Genomic DNA, 15,798 nt, shown 5'->3' on the forward strand with positions numbered 1-15,798 from the left:
TTCTCTTTTCCTGGTTACAGGAATCAGAGTGGAATCTCTAATAGCTGAAGTTTGTAATAATTACAACTTGGGCCCTGCCATCATTTTGGTATGGTGTGAGCTTTAAAAATGGGATTTCTTAATTTGAATTATTGATCAGTGTGTTCGCTCAGGCAGCCATTCTCCCCTCCAAATAGGCAGTAAATCTCAGCTGACAAGGACTTACATTTTGAAAAATATTAACAAAGTCTGGAGCTTCAGATGCAGTCATGGACTTTATCTCTCAAGCTGTGAGCTGGCCTCCTAAGACATTCTTCATGCAGTAAAGTAAAAACCAGCATTTTAAGACACCGGAATAGGAGTGGATGATCTTCAAGGCAATAGGCCTTGCTATCACGGTCTTCTAGGACAGTGCTTCATAAAATTAATGTAGACGTAAGTCACTCGGGATCTTATTAAAATTTAGACTTGGATTCAGTAGGTCTGGGGTGGGACCTGAGATCCTGCATTTGTAGGAACTCTCAAGTGATGTTGATGCTGCTGATCCATGGTGGATCCTTTGAGTAAGATTCTAGCATATACTATGTTTTAAAGAGAATGACTACAGGCCTGATTCTGCCATTGAGCATCTTAGTTCCCTCCAAATCCTACAAACTCTCCATTCCCTGGTGGCAAATCAGGACAACCACATCCTGTGCTAGAATGTTCTTAGGCAGTATGATCCAGTGAGAAGGTTATCTCAGGGGAAGCTGGCAGTGGCAAGTGCATAAACTCAGCCAACTGTTCCAAGAGATTAACTAAAGCATAACCTCCTGGAAGGGAGACCTCAAAGCAGACCTACAAGGGCTCAAGGAATAAATGATAAAACAATAGAAGCAGATGAGAAATGGCATGGCCAGACTCAGGGAAGCTCTGAAAAAGAATTACAAAACCATCACAGAAATGAAGATCTTTGGAAGCCACATCGAAAACCACCAAAGGGAAAATCACTGACAAATAATCAGGGACAGAAAGGCAGGTTTGAAACAAGTGATTAAAATTAAAGTAAAGGAGGACAAGAGTTAAAATGGATTTAAGATAAAATAACAATGGAAGACAGTGAAGGAGATTTGACATAACTGATGTATGTTACATACATGCACCACCGAGATACCTAAAATAAGCTCAAACATGAGAAAAACACTTAAAGGAGAAAGAAAAGGCTGATTCAATGATATAATTCAAGAATGTTTTTCTGAAATAAAATAATATGTGATTTTATAGTTTTAAAGAGTTAAGAGATTAGAGATAAAAATTATATGTCTGGAAAACAAGAGATGAAGCATAACGCAATTGTTATGCCTTAAACAAAGACCCAACAACATAAACAAAATAGAGAAAAACATTTGAAGATATAATGTGAGAGACCATAGAGAGTTCCAGGAAAAACAGAAAGAAATTAATCTATATGAGGCATATCTTCACACAGTTCTCAAGTTGCAAAGAAAAAGTGGGAATCTTGTGGCAATCCAGTTAAATTGTGTATAAGGAGAAAAAAATCAGACTGATTTGTGACCTCGTGTCTGAAATTGAATACTAGAAGACAGTGGGTCAATGTATAGAACATCCTCAGGGAAAGAAACTGTGACACCTAAAATTACAGCCAGTCATATTGTCATTCAAACACAAAGGCAATGGACAGATATTTCCTACCATGCAAGAACTCCAAAAATGTAGTTCTTTTCCGTTGGATTTGAAAGTGTCTCTTGATTTGGGCATTGGGACAGAGATAATCTGACTGTTTCATATAATTTTTAACATATATTTGGCTGTTCCTACCAGAGAAAGATGGAATTTTTGACAGAGATAACCATCTCGGTCAAGAAGGAAGGGACCAAAGCACGTAGGTAGCACTCCAGTTGTGGTCAGCGGTGACCTATGCAAGCCACGTGCTATGGGTGTTGCTGCCTCTCTTTCTTGGAGCTGGTTTAGTTTAGTGGGTCAATTAAATGCTAATAACTGAGTCTCTACTTTCTGCTGCTGAGATTGGCAGCTGGCCACAGCTGGGTGTAGAACGAAAGGCTATCTTCCAAGCTCAGCCTCAACACTCCTCTCCTTTTTACTCCCCCTCATCAAAACCCACTCCATCCCACCCTACACCTTCAGACTGAGCATCCTGAATCCTCCCCACGTTCATTCAGCAAATATTTGTCTGTGCTGATCATGGGTCAGGTATTGTGCTTAGCACGGATAAGAACATGGCAGTGAAAAAGAGAGACACCATCCCTGACATTATAAAGCTTCAGTTTAGAGGGAATGAGAGATATGAATCAAGTAACTGCATATTTATTTAATTAACTAACAGTGTTGATAAGTGAGGAAGGAGAAGAAGTCAGGGTATTATGGGGATACACAGCAGGGTGCCATCTAGGCATTCAGAAGGATCAGAGAAATTTCCCAGGAGGAAGTGGGGCTGATGTTGAGGCTGGAAGGTAGTGTAAGATGGATAGGAGTTGGTCCTCTGAAGAACACAGAGAGTATTTTCCAGGAACAAAGGTAGCATGTGTGACACTCTAAAGTTGGGCATGAGTGTGGCCAACTTGAAAAATTAATCAGTGGTCTAAGGTGTCATGAACAAGGGTGGGTGGAAAGCATTAGAGGATGCTAAAGAGGGAGTTGGTGTCAGGCCACGGATGGCCTTTAACGTTATGGCGAGCACATGACGCCAATGACTTGGGCAAATATAGTACAGGCATTTCTTCATGATGAGATAACAAGACGGGTCTGGGACTCCTCAAAGAAGTTATTGCAACAGCCTTCTGGCTGGCCTCCCCGCCTCCATCCTCTCCCAAGAGCCCAGTCCAACAAATAATTCTTAACAAATTATGCCGCTGCTCAGAATGGGTCAAGGGCTGCGTGTTGCCAAGAGGACAGAGTCTAGACCCCATCCTCTGGTAATTGAGAACTCCCTGACCCAGTCAACCTTTCTTACCCTGCTTTATTTTTCTCCCCAACATTCACAGTCCACTCCAGCCAGACATACGCATATACCCAGCATGGTCTTTGTTTGTTCATAATTGCCTTTGCTGAGTTGCCAGAAAGCTCTCCCTTTCTCTGAGTTTCAAAATTCCAGCAAGTGTCAAGGCAATAGCATCTGGTAGAAAGATCACGGACTTCGGTATTGCATAGAATTGATTCAAATTCTGTCTTGCTACTTACTAGCTGTGTAACCTTTGGCAAAACCTGTAATCTCAGCATGCCTACATTTCCCCATTATTAAAAGGAGGAAAGCAACACTAATTGTTGTAACTACATATCACAGATTTTGTGACAATTAAAATAAGATCTCTCCTTCTCTCTTCCTCTCTGTCTCTTTAAACGTATACACACACATATACATAAATATCATATATCGTATATCGCAAGCCTGTTACTGGAGGTTTCCATAATAGTAGTTACTATTTGTTTTACTATTATTGCTGATGGTGTCACAGTCATTATTACTTCTATTACTACTACAACTGCTATCACTGGTATTTTTCAAGTACTATTATCTCTGTTAAACCTTCTTGGGTCATTAAATTTCACAAGAAATTCCCTCTTCCTAAAGATGTTATTGCTTAAACTATTCACTTAACATCAGTTACACATTATCATTTACATTGTTAGTTCCGTACCCTGTATAGGAACGTAAGCAACTCTTGTTTTCAGCTGGGCATCGTGAATGTGACAACACTCTAATCTACAAGCTGATGTTAAACAACAAATGGTAGGTAGACTCGTTCACCCATCAGTCCATGGAAGCTTTTTAGTTAATTATTGGTAAGGCAAGAATCTCAAACCAGGCTTTCTCACTTAATTTCCCATGTGCGTCTGGACTTTGAGGAAGTTGATAGTCTGTGATGAGTTTCCATATCTTCATCTCTTATCGATCTAGTAACTAATGGCCCCTCATTCATCCCTCCCTCTCATTTGGGTTCTTGATTGGATGAGCTTTGGTACCAACATCTCAGAAGACCTTAGATTTAGTGTCACATCACCCTGGTGCTATGGCTACTCCTTGTTTCCTCCTTTCTTTTTCCGACTTAATCATTGTTCACTGTGATAAGAACTTGTCAGCTGGTACTATACTTCCATTGAGCATCTATGACCTCCATTCATACTTCCATCCACGCATCCACAAATATTGAGTGAGGCTCTTTTATAGGCCAGGTCCTGTGCTATGCAGCAGAGATGCAGAAATAAAGGAACCGATACCATTCTTGCTCTTATGGACCTTACAGGGCTTACAGTATGTGGAAGACCCTTCACAACGTGGATCATAATTTCATGGGCTTCTTTTCCTGTTGAAAGATCAATGTGTCTTCTTAATGACTGAATGTCCAATGTCCCAGGCTGGCTTTTGGGTTCCTACCACTTCTGCTTTCCTTTCTTAGCGCTCTTCCAATGTAACTGCTTAAAGTTCATTTCCCTCAGACCATGTTCCAGACGTCAAAGAACTAGTGTGACTTGCCCACCGTTCTATGCCCAGCACCTTGCACACCACTAGGGATATAGTAGGTGCACGATAAATATTTGTTCAATAATTGCATAAGTCTGCCAGCATGGCATCCCCCTTTGTCCAAAAGGAGATCCCTTGACCCTTTAACAGTGTACAGAACTTAGTGATCAACCTGGACTCAGACCCTAGGATGGATCAGGATGAATCCCACTTTCACCACTTGTGAGATAAATGAGCTTGGGGAAGTTGCTTAACCTCCTTTAGGCTCTGTTTGATCATATACAAATGGATATAGCAACAGTACCAAGCTCATGGGGTGGTTGTTAGGATCAAATAAATGACTGATAAAGAAAGCCTAGTAAGCACTTCGTATCGTGCCTCACTCACAGTAAACAATACGTGTTGCCTTATTATTATTGACCTTTTTCTTTGACATTTGGGCAGGGCTTGGATGGCACACTTTCGTTTTAGGAAGAGAGAGCTGCTTGGCTCATCCTCTTCCTCCTCCTCCTCCTCCTGATGGCCTGGTGATGATTGAGGGAGGTGCTCACGTCTGCCATGTGGGCCACTGAGGTCTGCTTCCTCCCCATTTTTGGAGCGTTTCTTCCTCAGAGGAGGGAAACTGTGATGCATGTATGTCTTTCTTGGTGAGCCACTCATTCCATAGAGATGAATCATCGATGACTTCAAGTACCCCAGAATATCCTTCATGTGTAACATACAGCTGCCAGGGACCTCGTGTTGGGGAAAGCATACCAGGCACGCACAGATGGAAAACATAGGCTGACGCATTGCTCAGGACTGTGGGCAGAGACCCTGATGGTTTGCCAGAACTTTCTATGATACGGACTCTTTTCAGACTCCAGAGCAGTGGATCTCAAATTCATTTGGGGTGACGGGGATCTATTATGAACTCCTTTGAAAACCTGATATAAAATCTGAGATATCAACCATCTTCATAACTAACCAATCAGATCTGACTAATCAGAATGGACAGGAGCTCTAAACAACTGGTACAATGATATTAGTTCATGACAACTGAATACCAGTCCTGCACTTTGCAAACGATTTTATGGGATTCATGGAACCCTGCTTCTTACCTATTAATTTCAATGATGAGCATTATTTCTTAAGTACATACTCTCTGTCTGGGCCCAGCAATGCCCTGGGGTAACAGCAGTGGATACTCTCCACTTGTTCCCTCAAGCTTACACTGTGGTTGAGGAAACAGACGTTAAACCAATAATCACATCAATTCCTACATAATTAGAATTGTGGTAAGTGCTATCCTGAGCAGCAGAAGAGGCTGCAAGCACAAAAACCAGAGGGGTCTTACCCAGTTTGGAGATTAGGAGTGAAGCTGGAGCACATTACGAAAAACTCACTTAAGGGAGCTACACTGAATTTCATCCCCGAAGGATGAGTAGGAGTCAGGCAGGTGAACATGGGGGAAGATATGCCTGAGACTGTAGGCAAGGAGACCTTAAAGATGTGGAGGAGCAAAGATTACGCTGGTGAGTCTGGGGCACAGAGAAACAGGCAGCCAGTGGTGAGAAATGAGGCTGGAGAAGTAGGCAGAGGGTATCTGCCATAGCTGTGCAGGCTACACTGAGGAGTGTAGAGAACTTGCCAAAGATCAAGTCCAGTTAGCAACTAGAAAAGGTCTGGACTCATAATCAATTAATTGCCACTCTTCATCCTCTGGGACACATTTAGCTGCTGGATCTCACAACCAACCTACCAAAAGTGTTCTAGGTTGCTGAGGTCAGAGACCCACTTTCCCAGTCCCAGATGATTCATCCATCCATCATATTTCTCCATCCATCCATCCATCCATCCATGCATTCATTTATTCATACGCACTCCAAGTATGTACTCAATTCTTTGGGAACAGCATTATGCTGGTTGCTGAGGTAACATGGTGAATAGGACACCACTGCTGCCTTGAAAATGCTTATGGTCAAATAAGAGAGACAAGAGCCAGCCCTGTTGGCCTAGCAGTTAAAGCTCAGTGCGATCCCCTTCAGCTGCCCAGGTTCAATTCCTGGGCTCGGAACCACACCGCTCGTCTGGTAGCCATGCTGTGGTGGCAGCTCATTTAGAAGAACTAGAAGAACTTACATCTATACATAACTGTGTACTGGGCCTATGGATGGGGAAGGAAGGAAGAAAAAGAAGGAAGATTGGCAACAGATGTTGGCTTAGGGTGAATCTTCCCCCACCAAAAAAAAAAAAAAAAATGAGAGACAATTAAATAGGAAAGGAACTCTGGGCTGGGATAGGGGTAAGCACTAAGTATCAAGAGAGCACAAAGGAATGGAGCACACCTTAGAGAAGGGTTTCCAGAAGAGGTGAAGTCTAAGCTGAGACATGAAGATTGAAGAGAGTGTGGGACAAAAATGTGACAGGAAGTACAAAGGCCTGAAGGTGCAGGAGCTGGAGATGTTTGAGAAGAAGTGACTCACTTCAGGGTGGCTGGATGAAAGGACGGGATGGGGTGAAACGGTGAGAGATGGGGTTGAAGAGGTAAGTAGGGGTCAGGTTGTGGACTGTCTACAAAGACCAATGGATAGCCATTAAGGATTTTACTTTATTTTGCTCTGATATTTTTGCTTGTTATTATTTTTGTTGGGGTGGTTTGTTGGTTGGCTGGTTGGTTTTTAGCAGAAATAGTGTGTGAGCAAGGAAGAACACAGTCTGATAAATTCTGCACTTGGGAACAGGCTATCGGACAGATACATAAAAACGTGTTTTCAGGAGTCATATAGGTGATGGAATAAAATAAATAAACACCAACAGAGGGTCTACTGTGTGCCACGCACTTAACCTAAATTGGCTCCTTTCAATTTCACTCCCCCTCTGAGAAGAGAAGGGGTTGCCGAGGTTCCAACCGGAAAACCAGGGTCCAAGGGCAAGAGGCTCTGGCGAGGCCACACAGCTCGTGAGGTGCAGAGCTGGGCGTAGCCGCAGTGCTGTCTGATGATGCCTCCTTTCCATTACACGGTGCTACCACTCCATCTCTCCCCAAACTGATCATTTCCAATTGTGTGGACTGGTGATTTCCAAGGCTGAGTTGAGGACACCCTAAATTATCCAATTATCCCTGGGGAGGATATAAAGTTGCCAAACTTTCTGTCAAGGCAAGTTAGCCTTAAATAGTTTGAATTGGAAGAAAACAGTCAAACACGTCAAGTATCTAAAATGTAATGAGTGTTTACTGTTTACCAGGCCACGTGCTAAATGCTTGAGCTCCTTTGCTAGGTGGGTACCAGTATGGTCTCCATTTTGTGGAGGGAGAAATGGAGCCTTAGGAAAGGTAACTTGCCCGTGGGTGCTCAGCGAGTGGTGGAGCTGGGGTTTTAACCAGGGTAGTCTGACTCTAAAAGCTCCACTTTTAACCATGTGACTGCACCACCCATACACACACTGCATCAGCACATCATACAAGGCCCACTTCCAACCAAAGGAACTCCTAGGAGGAAACTGGAGGTGGCTTGTAAAATTGAGCAATATGCATAGAATCTCAAAGTTGGGAGCCAGTTAAGCACACACATGCTCAGTGGATCCCAGAAAATAGCCGTGGCAAAGAACCTCGAACCCCAGCAGGACCAGTGGTTGACCTTCAGGCTTCAGCTGCAGCTCCCTCGCTGTCTTTACTGAGGACGGAACTTTCCTTTCTGTTAAAATGATTTTCCTTTAATCTTTTCTGCAGAGGAAAACCCAGAACAAGCTTTATGGGGTTTGCTTCAATTTGTTGCGAATTTTCTCTGGGCATGAAGAGCTCCAGGGTCATGCCAAGTGACAGCTCTGCCGTCCTCTTCTCTTCTCCTTTTCTTTCTTTCTCTCTTTTTTCCCCCGTGTGCAGTTTATGTAGAACATCTGGTTTTAAAAGTGTCGCAATTTTTAAACATATTATAACGCTCATGGGATCAGAGTATCAGCAGCTGTCTATTGCGGTCAACCACACGTCTGGAAAACATTCCTTGAAACTGAGTTCTTAAATAAACATAAAGCATCTATAACACACGATGCCGAACAACATCCATTTGTAAACTGAATATTTAGACCAGATGAGGTGCAAATGATGCCTTTCTTGGTCTGACTGTCAAAGTGGGAAGGGAATCTTAATTTTTTTCATCCTGAGTTTCTCTGAAGAGCCTGGGCCTTTGAACAAAGTCAGGCATCAGGGGGTCTTCACTAAATACCTGCCTTCATCTTCTTCCTCTCCCATTCCTGCCAGGGTCTGCTGGTTTTGACTTTAGTACCGTACCATTTTCTTATCCTTGGTCTGTAGCTCATGGAAGTGTGTTTTTTTCTTCCTCCTTTCTCTCTCTTCTCTCTGACTCCTTAGGTCTCAAGGAGAGAAGGAGAGAATTTTATATCTATGCATGTGTGTGTGTGTGTGCGCATGTGTGTATTTCCAATGTTTATTGAGCATTTATTTGTGCCAGGCACCATTCTAAGGTCTTTCCATGTGTTAAATAAATTAATCCTCCAAATAACTCATGGTGCAAGTACTGTTATTATTCCCAGTTTACAGATAGATGGGCAAACTAGAGCACAGAGAGCTTAAGTAGCTTGAACAAAATCACACAGCTTGTACATGGTGGTGGATTAAGTATCATATACAATTAAAGCTAGGAACCATTTTCCGGTGGTATGATCAGGCTTCTATTTGAGGCATTAGGAGAGGGAGAGTAACATGTTTTTGGTAAACCAAAAGGATATATAATTGTACAAGTATCTTTATGGGCTCAAGGGTACAGGATATTTGAAGAGCTCTTGACGAAGTTATTTACTTTTTCCATTGAATCATTTGGTCAATGTCCAGGTCACGAGTAGAAAACAACCTTTGTAAGTTATCTAAAAGTGAGTATGGAGCTTAATTTTGCTCCCTCTTTAATGGCCTATCAATAAAACAAGGCAGAAGAGAGAGGGCCAAGTCATGATTTTTTTAACCTTTAAAATGAACTTCTTAGATATCTATCACAGTTCAGCTAAAAAAAAAAAAAGTGTCTGTGGGGTTGGGAGTCTGATTTAAAGTACATTCTGTACTATGTATGATTAAGCTTTTTTTTTTAAAGTGTATAGATTTTAATTCCATTTCTTCAGAGTAGACAAGCCTCCTGAACAATGAAAAGAGATGTGAACAGTTCTTAAATATGCCCTTTTAATTCCATTTATCATTAATTACAAAGTGTCGTGGGTGGAGCCCCCACTGCATCCAGTCAGTATGTATACCTTTAGCCTTTCAGTTCCCTGACCTAAAGTTGAGTGCTGTGGCCTCAATAAGTACATGGATCTGACTTGGGCACTGTCTTCCCCCGTGGGGTACAAGGCAACTTGTAAATAAATGGCTCAGGGATATTTGCCCTGGACTCACATAGCCCTATTTAGGGAAACATGGCATCTCTTGCAAGCTCATATTTCCACCTTGATGTCAATTCTGCAGCAGAAAAGCTCTCTCGCCTCCCTCCCCAGTGTGAAAGCAAAATCTACATTTAAATGGAGACATTGCAGGCAGTTCCCGGAAAGCCAGTAAACAGGAACCCTGCTGCGATTTAACTGGAAATAAGCTCTGATAAGTTAAAAAAAAAAAAAAAAAGAAAGAAAGAAAAAAAGAAAAGAAAAAGGGAACAAGAGAAAGAAATAGCACGTGAAGTGGTCCATGAATTTCTGGTGGGGAAGATGGAAACCTAAATTGAACAAAAACAAAAGGACACTGATTTGGAAAAATCCCAATGAACAGAATGTTTTCTGCCAGACGGGTGTTTAACTGTAATAAGGCCATATTCAAGGGACAAAATACGATGGGCTTATCTTTGTATTAAAACAACAACAGAAAGAGAACAAGGGCAGATATGAGGGGGGTTTTTATACTCATATTTCCAAACCTCATAAAATATTAGTAGCTGCATCAGCTATAAAAATTAATGGCTCCAGATTCTATTGTGTTACTCTCTTCAATTTCATTTTATCACCATTCTTTTTTTTTCTTCCTCTCTTTCAGTTTTTGTCTTTCTATCTTCCTAAGTTGTTTGGGGTTCCAATGTTTATGAGCTTTATAAGCTTGATAAGACTTGTAGGGCAGAATTTCCAACAAAAAGAATTGAACAAAAGCCCCGCCTGATTCCTTACATTAGAGTTTCTATGGTACAGTTGGACTATGATAACAGATTGTGATAACATTATCAAAAAGGGAAGAGAAAGAAATTGTGGCCCTCATTATTGAGTTTGTTGCAAGCTCACTTTTTCTTTCTTTCAGTCTTTTTTTTTTTTTCCTTTTTTAATAGCAAAGACTAAAACTTCCAATTTCCTCAGGCCTAACCTGGCCTTTTAAAATGTTTTCAGGCCACTGTGAACACCAAACTCAATTCTGAATTTGCATTTACATAGTATAATTTTTACCATCAATTAATCGATCACATTTAAATTCCTAAAAGTATCCAGTGAGTAATAACTACCCCCCGGGTGCTATAAAAAGTTAATTTCCAAACACAAAGGCCACTCTGACTTTCAGAAAGCTGAGCTGAGTTTCCCTTTTGAGTCAAAACCAAAAAAAACCCCAAAACTCTACATTTTTTGATGACCATCCTGAAGATTATTCCAGAGAGTTATTTCTTTCAAACAATGAAGGAAAATATCAAGGTTTTCAGGCCAGGAAGGTGAATTGAGTGGACTGTCGAAAGCTGGCTCTGGAAGGTTCTATTTGTCCTACCTGGGTTCATCAAGGATGCTACTGTGGCAGGGCATTCCCTTCTTGAGTATAGAATGGCCACTCACACACAGTCATAAAATGAATGGCCAGCGACCCAGCCCCTGGATACTGGAATTGTGCAGTCCAATCGTATAGTGAAGCCAATGCTGGATGCGCAATAAAATTAAGGTAGCAGGATGAACCCAAGGGATGGTTTTGGAAATAGAAGACCTGGGTTAGAGACCCTGATCTACCACTAACTAGCACGTCACCTGCCTTCTCCCTAGATGATAATGCCTATCTTCAGAGGTTGTTGCCACGAGGCAATTCGATCACGGAAGTGCTTTGTGCGGCTGGGGCAGACGGAGGGGTTGTCATTGGGATAAATGCAGGTGCATTAGGGGCATGCTTTATGTCCCTTGTTGGCTTTGTTTGATGTGAGTGTATCAAATAGACCAATGCCACCATTTCTATTCATCACCCTGAATTAGCCTGAGAAGCATCCAATGCGTTGTTTCAACCTTAGTTGTAGATACATAGTAAACAATAGTTCAGTTACTGACCCTCACGCAGTGCAACCTGGTATTTGTAATGACCAAAGTGACCGAGCGATTAGAAAATGAATTAATTTGGGATCTGGAATCAGCGTTGGCTTGGGTTGCCAAGTGTCCTGGCACTGTCGTGTTTATACGTCTGGATCCTTGAGAAAATTGAGAACTCCTCGAGGACACAGACCAGGACACGGTCCTCCTTGGATATTCTCTTCCTTTTCTTCCCTCCAAGCACCTAGGACCGGGCCTGGTCGTAGTTGGTGCTCAATAAACGTTTGGTGAATGAATGGACAAACGATGGGAGAAACATAAAACCAATGAGGTGGAATCTAATTCCACAGCCTGCAAATCAAAATCAGACTGCAAATGGAGGTCATTTTCACCGGGATATATCTCAGCGTCACGTGCAGTTAATCAGAACACAGCAATTTTTTTTTCCTAAGCACAAGATAGATTATATATTTTTTCTCATGGCCCCTAAATAGCATCCTCTTCAACTAATTTCAAAACCAAATGGGCTGCTTGAAACACCAAATCGAATGCTGATGTGGGTCGGCATGCGGATAATTCACAAAGGCTGAATCTTCCCAGCCATGACAAAATCAGGCATATCCAGAAGAGTTAGTGGAATTGATCGGGTGTCCTTGTGGCGAGAAAACTGCACCAAATTTTCCAGCAAATTGCTCTAGCCAGGGTGCCTTGAACTGGACAGCCCTAAACACAATTCTTCTCCACAAGGACCCAACTGGAGGCTATCTCTTGGGTGGCAGAATGCACATTCAAAGTTAGTCTATTTACCAGTTTCATAACTCAACCAATTGAGTGCATTCTAATGTAGACCTCTGCATAACTTTGTCTTTCCTATAATTCTTTGGCCCTGATCAAATGCTGTAGTAGTATTCTTCATGCAACAGTTGTTTATTGGGTGGACGTAGCCTCTAAGATGTCCCATTTGGAGGGCTTTGGAGAGGCTCAGTCCCTCGGATATAGATCTCTGGCCCCAGGCTGCCTGGATGGAAATCTGATCCCTACCATCTACTAGCTGTGTGACCTTGGGCATGTGACGTGGCATCCCTGTGCCTCAGCATTGCATCTATAAAATAGAGATGATGTTAACAGCACCTATCTCAAAGGATTGCTCTAAGAATTGTACGAGCTGATGTAGAAGCAGCAGCTAGAACATTCTCTAGCACATAGTAAACACTCTATATGAATTTGCTCTCATATACTAAGACTACTTTGACGACTACATATTAAGACTTCGTGGAAAGGCACATTTGTATAAAACTATTGAACTTACATTTGCTTTTTGAAAAGGAAACACACAAAAAACACTCAATTGCTTTTAAATCTAGTATTCAGATCTAAATGCTCTTAAATATCTGCTGCAAATCTCCTTCCCAAAATGACAAATTCAGTTGTTTCCCAGAGGAGCGCGATGGTTTTTCAAAGGACACACAAAGCCACACAAGTAACACGTGTGTGTTTTTTTCAAAGAAACCAATTAAAAACTTACTGTGCGTCTTCTTGGAGCTAAAATTCTGCTTGACAATTCGAAGGAAAATAAAGGAACGAAAAACAGCAAACTGATTTTTATATTAAAACAAAAGTAGATAGGTTGTGGAAGGAAGTGAAAATTCCATGAATTTTCAGGTTAAAGGAGCCCTTAAAGAAATCTCATATTTGGACTTCTGCTTGGGGCTCAGCCATCCACTGCCCCACACGTCGGCCCACAGATGGCCTGGGAGAGTCGTGTCCAGAGGTGCCAGGACACGAACCTGGTGAAGATCCCCAGGGTCAGTGCTTCTCAGACCCTACGTGAAATTTTTTTTTTTTAATTTTATACTTATTTCAGACTAAGAATCTTATAAAGTACAAAAATGAATTCTTGGAAAAAAAAGAAAAGAATAAGACATACAAAATGCAAGTCCTGTTTTTTAAGCTATTAGGTTAAGAAGACAAAATTACTGTGTCAAATTGCTATAAAATTTCCTAAATGCAGACCTCCCGCTCCGTACTGATCTGGTTGTAAACTGTAAGGAACTCTTTGATGCCTAGGCCACACTGGAGTCGCTGCCCCAGGCGACTCGAGGGCGGAATCTTGAGCTTTGCTGACCGAGACGCGGAACTCTGCAGTGTGGTGGAGTCCGGGCTTCTCCCTCGTTAATTTCCTCCTTGTGCAGAACATCGGACCAGGTTAGAGCCCAGCAGTGAGCTTCTCTGACTTCCTGTTAGTAGCTCGGACAGGCTGGGGCCTGGACCACCCTCTCTGCAGGATGCATTGGGGTCCTTAGCATCCCCAAGGTCCTGGCCTCAGTTTCAAGAATTACTGGATCTGAGTGTTACAATTTGCTAATCTGTGCCTGTGGGAGGTGAGAAGCCATCGGAAAAGCAGCAGGGAAGTGAGATGATTAATTTCATGATTGGAGGAGTTCATGTCAGTGCAATGATCTCGACCTCTCTGAGAATCCACTGGAAGCTGCAGCTTGTCCCACTAGAAAGTCCGGCGGCCCAGGCCCACATACGTGTGTATAAATATAAGGGTTCAGTGATTATCTGAAAGCCATCGAGATGGCTCAACATACAAACCCAAACTTCAGGGTGAGTGTAGACTGCTAACTAACTGGGCATCTATAAACAGCCCTGCCTAGACGTATGTCCAACTTCTCTTAACGCTTTTGTCTCCATAGTCACTGCAATCCTGTCTTCCTTCTCACACCCTCCGGCCAGCCTGACTCTTAGTCCTGTCCGTGCAGCCCCAACGGGCAGCGGCTTTGGTCTGTGAGGCCCGGAAGGGGCATGATATGATTAGCTCAGTCTGCCTTCTCATTGATTCTGGAAGCACACCAGGCCTGCCCAGGACAAGCTCTCCCTAGTGGTGCAGCCCCTGATTGATGGGCAGACAGGTGGGTCCTGGCCCTCCCATTATGAGGTAGCGTCTCCTGGAACGGACAGCTCCGCCCGAACTCAGAAGCAGTTTAATGATGGGCTTCGGGTAGGGGTTACGGGAGAGACGGTATTACTAAGAGGAGGGCTCGGAGCTACAATTTCCAAATGCTTGGGGAGGTACTTTGAAAGCCAAGAACCATTTCAGAAATGCAGTGGTTTTTAGACCTTATCTACCTGGCCAGGATGTCTCAACTCAAGATGCTGAGCTGAACCACAGTTAAGGAGTCAGAACACCGAGCTGGGCTGAGGAGACAGCATAGTGGACGTGGCTAGTTGCCTTCCTGATATCTGTTGCCCTATTTGTCTTTTCTAATTGTACCCTGATTTTTCTCAGATGCAACCCAATATGTAAGAGCTGACACTTGTGCTTGTCTGATGCCATGTCCTGTGCCCAGTGTTTATTAATTTATTCAATGCTCATAACAACCCCATGAAGTGAGTAGATTATTATCTCTATCATACATATCAGGAAACTGAGGCACAGAGAAATCAACAACATGCCTGAAGCCATATAGCTAGTAAGCGGCCCAGGCAGGAATTGAGTGCCAATATTCTGGCTCCCAAATCCAAGCTGTTAATCATTGGAGGTACTGTATTGCCTTCATGCCATCCCCAGCTCAAGAGGTAGGTCTTGATTAGTCTAAGCTGATCAGAGCAGGGTATTGTCCTGTTAACTGTCATGGGTCCCTGCCAGACACAGGACCTGAGATGGACCAATCAGATGGAAGCAGGGGCTATAGCACGCAGCTTGGAACAAGGAGGTATGGTGCTCCGTGTTGTTGCCCCCTGAAGTCACACATGCCAATGCTGGCGATAACAGAGGAGAAAAATGGGAAAAAATCTGCGTCCTTGTTGACATTGTTGAGCACTGAATCAACTCGCCCTGGAACCTGCCCTACTTCTGGGCAATATGTGTTATACAAAATAATGCATCTTCCTGTTGCTTCAGCTAGTTGGCCTCCATGACTTGTTTCTAAAAGCATTCAAACTGAGGTAGATGCGTCTTAGAGGTCTGTGAGAGTGGGCATTGACTGAAGACCAGGATGCACACCATGGAATACCAGATTAGGTTGAGGATGTCCGATTGGAGTCTAACTCTCAAGTCTTTAGGGAGAGATTATCTATCTGGCAGGTCCCCAAGC

Source organism: Equus asinus, chromosome 28 (genome assembly GCF_041296235.1).
Source record: "Equus asinus isolate D_3611 breed Donkey chromosome 28, EquAss-T2T_v2, whole genome shotgun sequence".
Lineage (NCBI taxonomy): Eukaryota > Metazoa > Chordata > Mammalia > Perissodactyla > Equidae > Equus > Equus asinus.